Source organism: Nicotiana attenuata, chromosome 2 (genome assembly GCF_001879085.1).
Source record: "Nicotiana attenuata strain UT chromosome 2, NIATTr2, whole genome shotgun sequence".
NCBI lineage: Eukaryota > Viridiplantae > Streptophyta > Magnoliopsida > Solanales > Solanaceae > Nicotiana > Nicotiana attenuata.
The window spans coordinates 60,751,032-60,759,877 of NC_031990.1; the positions used below are offsets into that span (position 1 = coordinate 60,751,032).

Sequence of the window (8,846 nt, forward strand, 5' to 3'; positions counted from 1 at the left end):
TTACTAGTCGACCTCGGCCAAATTACATTTGGTAACATCACTTTGTGTCGAACGCCCTTAGACAGATTTTGACCCAAACAGTTAGTCCCTCCGTTTATCGGGGCCGTCTCTCGGATGACCTCGATGAGTGGACTTCGCTAGTCGTAGTTGAAAATTTTATTGGCGAGCGGGTCGAGCACTCTGGGCGAGATGATAACGTGGCGCTTTATGAGCCATAACTTATCGTTCGTCGATTCAGAGTGACGTCACGATACCATGCGTCATTATTACGCATTTTCTCGATGTGTTGCATCGTTTCCCGTGCCTCTGCCGTATCGACATTTGTGTTGGGCGTCGACGATTTGTATTCTCGATTAAGGTGCCCTGGCTCTTATAAATAGGGACTAAAGATCCTTTGCCTGATCCTTTGTGCTTTTCAAATACTATATCTTTTTATCTTCCTTCCTTCTTCTTCTAGTGTTCCTGCTATTACCTTCATTCTTGCATCCCTGTTTTCATCGGTCCTGATAATTTCCGCCGCTTATACTTCTTCTGCGCCTGCATCTTCTCCATATCAGAACGAACAAAAATGGTTAACCCAACTAATTCAGAGGGATTACCTGATCCAGTCTCCCTGGCAGTTCGCATGCCTCCCCATGATGATGGGGTGGCCATGGTTGCTGAAGATGACAGTTTTCCTACAGTGGAGGAGATAATCCCCCATAGCGAGAAGGCTAGGTATGACTTCTCCAAGTTGCCCGAAGATGACCCCAAAATTTCGGAGTCATTGATGAAGGGGCCGACTATTGCTGAGTTTAGGGCTAGATTTGGAATTCCCGCCCAAATAGACCTCATCTTTGCGAGGCACGACGTGGTGCAAATACACCACCCTGGATACTGCACCTTCTATGCATACCCCTTCTTCGTGGGTTATTATTTTTCTATCCTTCCCCTGGCGAAGAGTTTTGCCGCTACTACTGGGTGTGCCCGGCTCAACTCTCCCTATATAAACCAGATCATCCGCATGATTTCAAAGTTCGCAGAGTTGGACGAAGTCGAGGTGACCATCCGTCACTTGATGCATCTCTTTACTCCTAGTTTCCATAGGGGGACGATGTTACAACTTCACCACCGGGGCAGTAAATGTCTTGTGGTAAAAATGGACGACAAGGCCAACCGCCAGTTTTGGCTCAACTACTTCTACGTGAAAATCGAGGACGTGGCAAAAAATGCAAATGGGTTTCCTGAGATTGGAACTACGTGCGTAAGCACCTTTTTCTTCTATTATATTTTGTGCTGGTCGACTTTGGTTGTACGGCATCTTATTTTCTATTTCTGTGCAGCGGAGGCTGAACCCCCTCCTTTGGTTGAAAATATTCACGAGTGGGTTAGCCGAGTTCTTCCTCATACAGTAGGGATCCGCGAATGGTCGTCCTTCCGCAATAAGTTCGGGCCCAAGCTTTCTGGTAAGTCAGATTGTCGTTGTTTTAAAAAAAATATTTTGTAGGTCGCCTTTTACCTGTGCGGGGGCTGATCCCGACCTTTTTCCTCTCTTCTTTTATCAGCACGGGGAGGTTCGAGGAAGGAAAAGGCTCCTACTCATGCGTTGCGTTAGGCGGTCGCTATAACAGAATCCGTCCCAACTGCAACCTCATCCAAACCTGCCCGGTCGTCTGCCCCCGTTCGACCTCTGGTTTTGGCGCGACCAACTCGGCCATCGGCTGCCTCAGCATGTGGGACATCGACTTATCCTGTGCTGCATTTAGTGGATGAGTTGTCATCGTGCGGGGAAGTCTTAAATCTACGAAAAAGAAGATCGGTGGATGTTGGTGTCACACCTCTTTTTTTCCACACAACCCTATTACAGAGTTGAGTTAGAAGAGTTTTTTCAGTTGAAGTGACATTTTGAAAAGGGATTATTTATTATTTGGAGTCACCACTTGAAATTGAGCTTTGCTGTTCCAAGTCACCTTTTATTTGAATCCCTCACCAAATGGAAGGTTTGACTCCTAATTTATGGTCTACGAAAACAGAAGACTGAGTAAGGAATTCTGTTGACCGAAGGGAAGGTGTAAGGCACTCCTCGAGTCCCGTGGTTTTAACACGGTTGCTTCTATTGACTAATGTCCAGCATAAATTAATTCTTGAGTATTCTTGTATTTTATTAATTATGATTTGCCTAGTACCACTTAATTAATTATTATATTTTTATTAATTATTTGGACCCAACGATATGCACACAAGGTATTTCTTTGAGGTTAGATGTTAAACCAAGGTACAGAATATACACATGGTTAAAACATAATTATTTTAAATTTAAAGGGATCGAGACAGGGAATGCGCACATGACCCCTTTATTACTTAAGCATATCAATCCAAGGTTCGGGTACGAACACTTGAGCTAATATAAATTGCGTCTAAACTTTTTCTAGTGTATTTAGAGTTGTTTTCCTAACAAGTTTAAGATTATTGTGAGCCATGATATATGGATATGAAATTGTGGAAGAAGTGAAGTTGTCCTAGCTATTCTTGTGGGTTTATTACGAAACAAAAGAAGTACTAACTAGCAATTTTATTATTCTGTTCCATATGTACAAAAGGTCCTAAAATTCTTTTAAATTCTTTATCAATATTAATGCCCCCCCAGGAAAACAACTTAAATCCCAATAGAAACTACATAATATTTTCACAACCCATCGTGACATGAACCCCTAACAAAGTAAACTGTTGAATTCCACTTTAAAGCAAATAACCCATTTAACATGAATACTACTCTAATACCAAAGCAAAGACTTCATGGATGAATTCAACTTCCACAATACTTTTGTTCAAATGGTAGATCCAAAAATTACTTTTAGCTCAAAAACAGTGACGTATCATCTACCAAAACAAATACGTAAAATAACAGAACAAGAAGTTGGTATCACTTTTAAATCTCTAACTACTTACACAAAACTAATAAAATAAAGAGGCAAGAGAAAGGACCTTTGACATTAAATTTTTCTTTAATTTATGAAGTCAATACACAGGATCTCCAAGACAAAAACCATACAACGAAGCTCGCTTAAAACCGGGACGGGAACCCCGCCTAGAAACCTTGACGTAAATACCTCGACCTCGTCCTTTTTCATGTCCAGATCTGAACAACAAATACCTCCAGCTTGGGTGGCAAATGCTGCTCACTCTTTTATTGTCCGGCTCTCAATTCTCTCTTTTCGTTTTACTTACTCATTAGTGTCCTTTTCCTTTTCCTTCCCCCTCTAATGTTAAAAGCCAATTATATTATATAGCATGGTGTGTGAGTTGTTAGAGACGAAGAGTGGGGATGTGGGAAGTGAGGTGTGTGCTGTGAGGAGACGTGAGGGAAAGGGACGTGAAAGGTGGAACGTTAGGCTAGAAAATGGGAATTATGGGACTAGCAAAGTAAAAATCAGATTTTGAAAAACTTTATCTCTTTAACATTAAAGTTCAATTTTTTTTTTCTTTAAGATAAATTAAATTATAAAGATAAGAAGATTAACCAACATTTCTTATAATATAGGTAAACTAAATATTTATATGTACTTTAAATGATACTAAGAAAGATTCTATATATATATATATATATATATATATATATATATATATATATATATATTTTCTTTAGAAATAAAATTTGTACTCTAAGAATAAGAGCATTTTTGTAGTTTTTTTCTTTTTTTAAAATAAAACCTATTAAGAGTAAGATAAAAGTTTAAATATTAATATTAAATCTAAAAGAATATTTAAACTAAAATAGTTTAGAATTTGGGTGGGATCAAAAATTAGTTGTTCACAGCATGACCCTCTTTGCCTGGAAACATGAAGAGTTTTCAGGCAAAAAAAATGAACAAGGTGACTGATTTTTGACCTCACTATTATTTAATAAGGAAAAGAAGATAAAAGAAAACGATGTGACCGAGCCTTGGTTTTAGGCAACCTACATATCCGGGTTATAATGGAATCAGGTCACGTGTAGTTCAAGTGGAAGAAGAGTGATGGAGTATTCTTAGATGGAGGTCCATTGAGGTTCTGTCGAGGTTCCGATCCGCGGTTCCTACTATTACATCAAAATGAAAAGAAAATTACATACTCTTGAAATCTAAGAGTTACAAAATTCCTATCTAAATGCCATCTGGAATCTTGTCTTGATTCTTGACTTGCTTCCCCCATTGACTTTAGACTGAAATCTGATACTCTCGATAAAACAGACTATGAAATATTCTCACAGGCTTCCTTGATCCGATGATAAGAAGATGGATCTTGAGACCCTATGTCTCTGCATACATTATGTCAAAGTTGGTTCGGCTGGTATTGAGATCAAATGTTCCACTTTCTCTAGTGAGAGCTAGATTCTTATTTTCGCACATCCAATCCGTACTTTGCAGAAAAACCTGCAAGTCATTAGAAACAAACAAAACGAACAAAAATCTTTTGCCCCAGTTTGCACTAGGAAATTTTTGTGAGTTATTGAAAACACAATAAACTATCTTTGCTATTGCAGAATGAAGAATTGAAAGAGAAATGTTCTTCTTTTTTTTAAAATAGGGGATGTCGTACCCTATGTTAACAAGATGGAAGGCAACCAGAGGATGTATTACCCCGTGTTGGCAATAAGATGAGGCTCGTGGCACTCTGAGATGCTACTAGGGAATGTTGTACCCTATGTTGGCAAAAAGTAATGCAACCAGGGAATGTAGTACCCTGTGTTGGCAATAAGATGAGGCTCGTGGCACTCTGAGATGCTACTAGGGAATGTCGTACCCTATGTTGGCAAAAAGTAATGTATTCAGGGGATGTAGTGACCTGTGTTAGCAATAAGACGAGGCTCGTGGCACTCTAAAATGCTACTAGGTGTCACACCTCCTTTTACACACCTACCTCAAAGGATAATGTATAAGGGAATTTTTCCATTTAAAGTGACATTATTCGAAATGGGATTGTTTATTTATTCAGAGTCGCCACTTGGGATAGGTTTGGCTTTTGGTGTCCCAAGTCACCGATTTTTCTTGAATCCCAAATCGAGGAAATTTCGACTTCCCGAATGGAGTCTACGAACCAGAAATTATGAATAAGGAATTCTGTTGACCCGAGGGAAGGTGTTAGGCACCCCCGGATCCCGTGGTTCTAGCACGGTCGCTTAAACTATTATAATTGGCAAAAAATCTAATTTTAATACATGTCATCCTATAGTGCAATTTTAAAATTGTTTACCGCTTTTAATTAAATTTTAGGAAATTGAACGTCGTTTAAAATATAGTTTTCGGATCACGTCACATGAAATGCACCCGNNNNAATGAATAAGTAAATAAGAGGGGGAAATGTACCTGTTCCAGTGAATATCTCCTTGATAGCAGTAGAAATAATCAGCCACTACTCTATATTTGACTCCCAAAATTCCGATGAGAACCAACAGATCTCACGCAATGATTTCGGGTTCTTCAGCAAATGCATTTGACTACACAGCTCCAAATGCAGTACACAACTCCAGTCATTTCCTTTTTCGGGCAGAAATTAATCAAATAAAGTATGGAATTAAAAACAAATGTAGCTCCATAGCGACAGAACAACAACGAGAAACAGTGTAACGACAACGCAAATCAACGGACAACGAGCGGCAATTCCAGGGCTCCAAAACAGCTTTTTATATATGAAAATTTATGGACAGCAGTAGTAAGACTTTAAAATAGCCAAATAAAGGCCGAAAATAACTTCAAATGGGTGTTCAGCTACTAATTGCAGGAGAAACAACCGCAAACAGCTCCGACTTCCATTTGTAAGGAAGATCAACAGCAATAGCAACTAGAGCACAAATCCACATCTCCGAACCAGATAACCCAGCAGATTCGACAACTTCAACAGTAATGAGACTTCAACAAGTCCGAAACATCGACGGGCACAAACTCGAATCTCGATGACACAATAGACTTTGGACTCGACCTTTATGAATTCCTTTTAAATTCTGCTGAAGGAAACAGCTATTTACCGATTTTTGGTGACTGTTTGGGGTTAAGTTTAATGGCTGCTTTGACTGGTTTTGGGGTGGAGACGAAGACGTGAGGGGGGAGTCTCTCTGGTTGTTGATTTGTGAAGAAGAAGACAAACGGGAACGTCTCTTTTCCAAAAAAGCTGCGCTGATTCCCTGATCTCAAGGGTGAGGTCCTTTTTTTGGTTTCTAAATTGTGTTTTTACATGTAGGAGGTAGGGTAAAGGGTAATGGGTATTTGGGTAGGGAGATTGGGTTTTGAGTGGGTTATTGGGTTTGGGCAGATTTAGGTATAGGCTTTGGGCTCAGCATTAATTTTAGCCCAATTTCACAAGACAAACCTTTCTTTTCCAATTCTTTCTTTTATTTTGTTAATTTTTCCTTTTTCTTTTAATTAAAATCCTACAAACTAAAAATCCGAAATTATCCAAAATGTGAAATTAAACTAATTAGCTAATTATAAAAATTATAAAAACCACTTAATCCTAAATTAAAAGAGAAAAAATCAATAAAAGGAAAAACTATTAAAATGAAGCATTTTTTTGTGATTTCAATTTTTATAAAACGAGTAACTACCAATTAATCCTAAAAATGTAAAAATGAGGCCTAAATGTCATGCATGATATTTTTTGTATTTTTCATGATTTAAATAAAACTCAAATATGCACAAAATACAAACAATTAAATAAAATTCTATAAAAATTTCTCAAATGGCAAACAATTAACAAAAATCTATTTCTCTTGAGATTTTATAGGAGTATTTCGATAGGGCAAAATCACATGCTTACAGCTGTCCCTCTTTGCTCGGAAACATGAAGAGTTTCCGGGCAAAGATAAAGTGAGCAATATGAGGGATTTTTGCCCGTTTGAAACTCTATGAGAAGCGTTTTTTAAAGGAGCCTGACCGAACCCTGCTTCAGAGGTTGCCTACATATCCTTGGCTATAAAGGAATCAGGTCAGTTTAGTTCTGGAAGTTTTGGTAGCTGGGACTACCGGGAGCTGTGATTTCACTGCTGTTGCTGCTGCTACTGCTTGCTGACCCCCTTATTACACCAAAAGGAAAATCAAAGCTAAGCTAGCTATGCCTATCAACTATGAGTTACAAGATTCCTATCTATAAATCTCTTGAAGCTTGATCTTGAGTCTTAGCTGATTTTGCTGTGGACTTCGATCTGAATCTTGATGCTCGCAAGTTGTAGGTGTTGTTTCTTTCTGCAACATTGGGTCAAAGCGGGATCGGCGGAGCTTATGACTTTAATCAAATTTTGAGCAATCCGCACCTTTGTTTGCTTCAACATTTTGAATTCATTTCTTTTTGTTCTTTTCTTCTTTTCTTTATTGTGGATTGAGACTCATTCCATCGGTCGTCTCGCACCCCTGTGCCTCGGTGTTAGACCTGCTTAAGACACCAAAACAAACAAACGAACGAAATTTTTTTGCCCCAGTTTTCACTAGGAAAATTTCGTGAGTTAGTTGTGACACATATCTAAGCGATCAAATCAGGATTGTGTAGGGAGATCCTCGGTTTTTGGCCGGGATTTGGAAAGAAAAAGCTCCCCGATTTTTTGGCTGGGATTAGGAAAGAAAAAGCTCCTCGATTTTTTGGCCGGGAGATCCTCGGTTTTTTGGCCGGGATTTGGAAAGAAAANTCATCCTTCAACACAATTTTCCCTTGCTCTAATAAGTTCACCACCGCTTGTTTCAGAGTCCAACAGTCATTTGTATGATGGCCCTTTGCCCCTGAATGGTATGCACACCTGACACCAGCTTTGTAGGCAGGCGATGCCGGGTTTTGTCTGTTCTGAGGGATCGGCTGTAGTAGACCCATTTGGACAAGTTTCGGGAATAGACTAGAGTAAGATTCACCAATTGGGGTAAAGTTTGGTCTCTCGGGTGGTTCCCGAGGACGGAAGTTATTCTGCGGAGGTCGAGGATTATAGTGGTTCTGGTAGGGAGGCTGATTTCTTGGGAATGGAGGTTGATTTCTGTTGGCATGTGGCTGCGGCCGGCCGAAGGGTTGAGCATTCATGACCGCATAAGGTGGAGGGGCATAAGCCATATCGTGATGAGGGTAGTAATGTTGAGGGGTTCTGTCCGAAAACATGGGTCTGGGAGCGCGATGTCTCCTTGCCCCTGAGGCTGCCATAACCGTTTCTTCTTTCTTATTACCTTTGGCCATTCCTCCATACCCTCCTTGGATGGCTTGGGAGGTTGCTCTGATGGCCGACTGACTCAAAATCATGCCCGTTTTCAAACCATTTTCTACCATTTCCCCGATCTTAATCGCCTCTGCAAAAGGTTTGCCCATGGCTGACATCATATTCTGGAAATAATCCGCTTCCTGGGCCTGAAGAAATACGGTGACCATTTCCACTTCATCCATTGGAGGTTTCACCCTCGACGCTTGCTCATGCCACTTAATAGCATATTCCCTGAAACTTTCTGAGGGCTTCTTCTTCAAATTCGCCAAAGAGTTCCTGTCCGGCGCAATGTCGATGTTGTATTGAAACTGTCTCACAAAATCTCTGGCAAGGTCATCCCAAATGTGCCATCGTGAAACATCTTGGTCCATATACCATTCCGAGGTGATGCCTACCAAGCTTTCTCCAAAGTAAGCCATTAACAACTCCTCTTTTCCGCCAGCACCGCGTAATTGATTGCAATACTTTTTCAAGTGAGCGATGGGATCGCCATGCCCATCATACTTTTCAAACTTTGGCGTTTTAAATCCCATGGGCAGGTGCACGTGAGGGAACATGCACAGATCTGTATAAGAAATACTCTTTTGCCCACTCAAACCTTGCATATTCTTCAAACTCTGTTCAAGGCTTCTCATTCTTTTCGCCATCTCATCTTGTTCAG

The 8,846-nt window shown here is 40.0% G+C and overlaps 1 long non-coding RNA gene across 1 annotated transcript; it reads right to left on the bottom strand.

Annotated features, from left to right (window-relative positions):
- On the bottom strand, positions 3,927 to 6,397 carry LOC109211244. Its single transcript, XR_002065671.1, has 2 exons — positions 5,325 to 6,397; positions 3,927 to 4,391 (listed from the first exon to the last, which is right to left on the bottom strand). It is a non-coding gene; the product is annotated as an uncharacterized LOC109211244 (long non-coding RNA).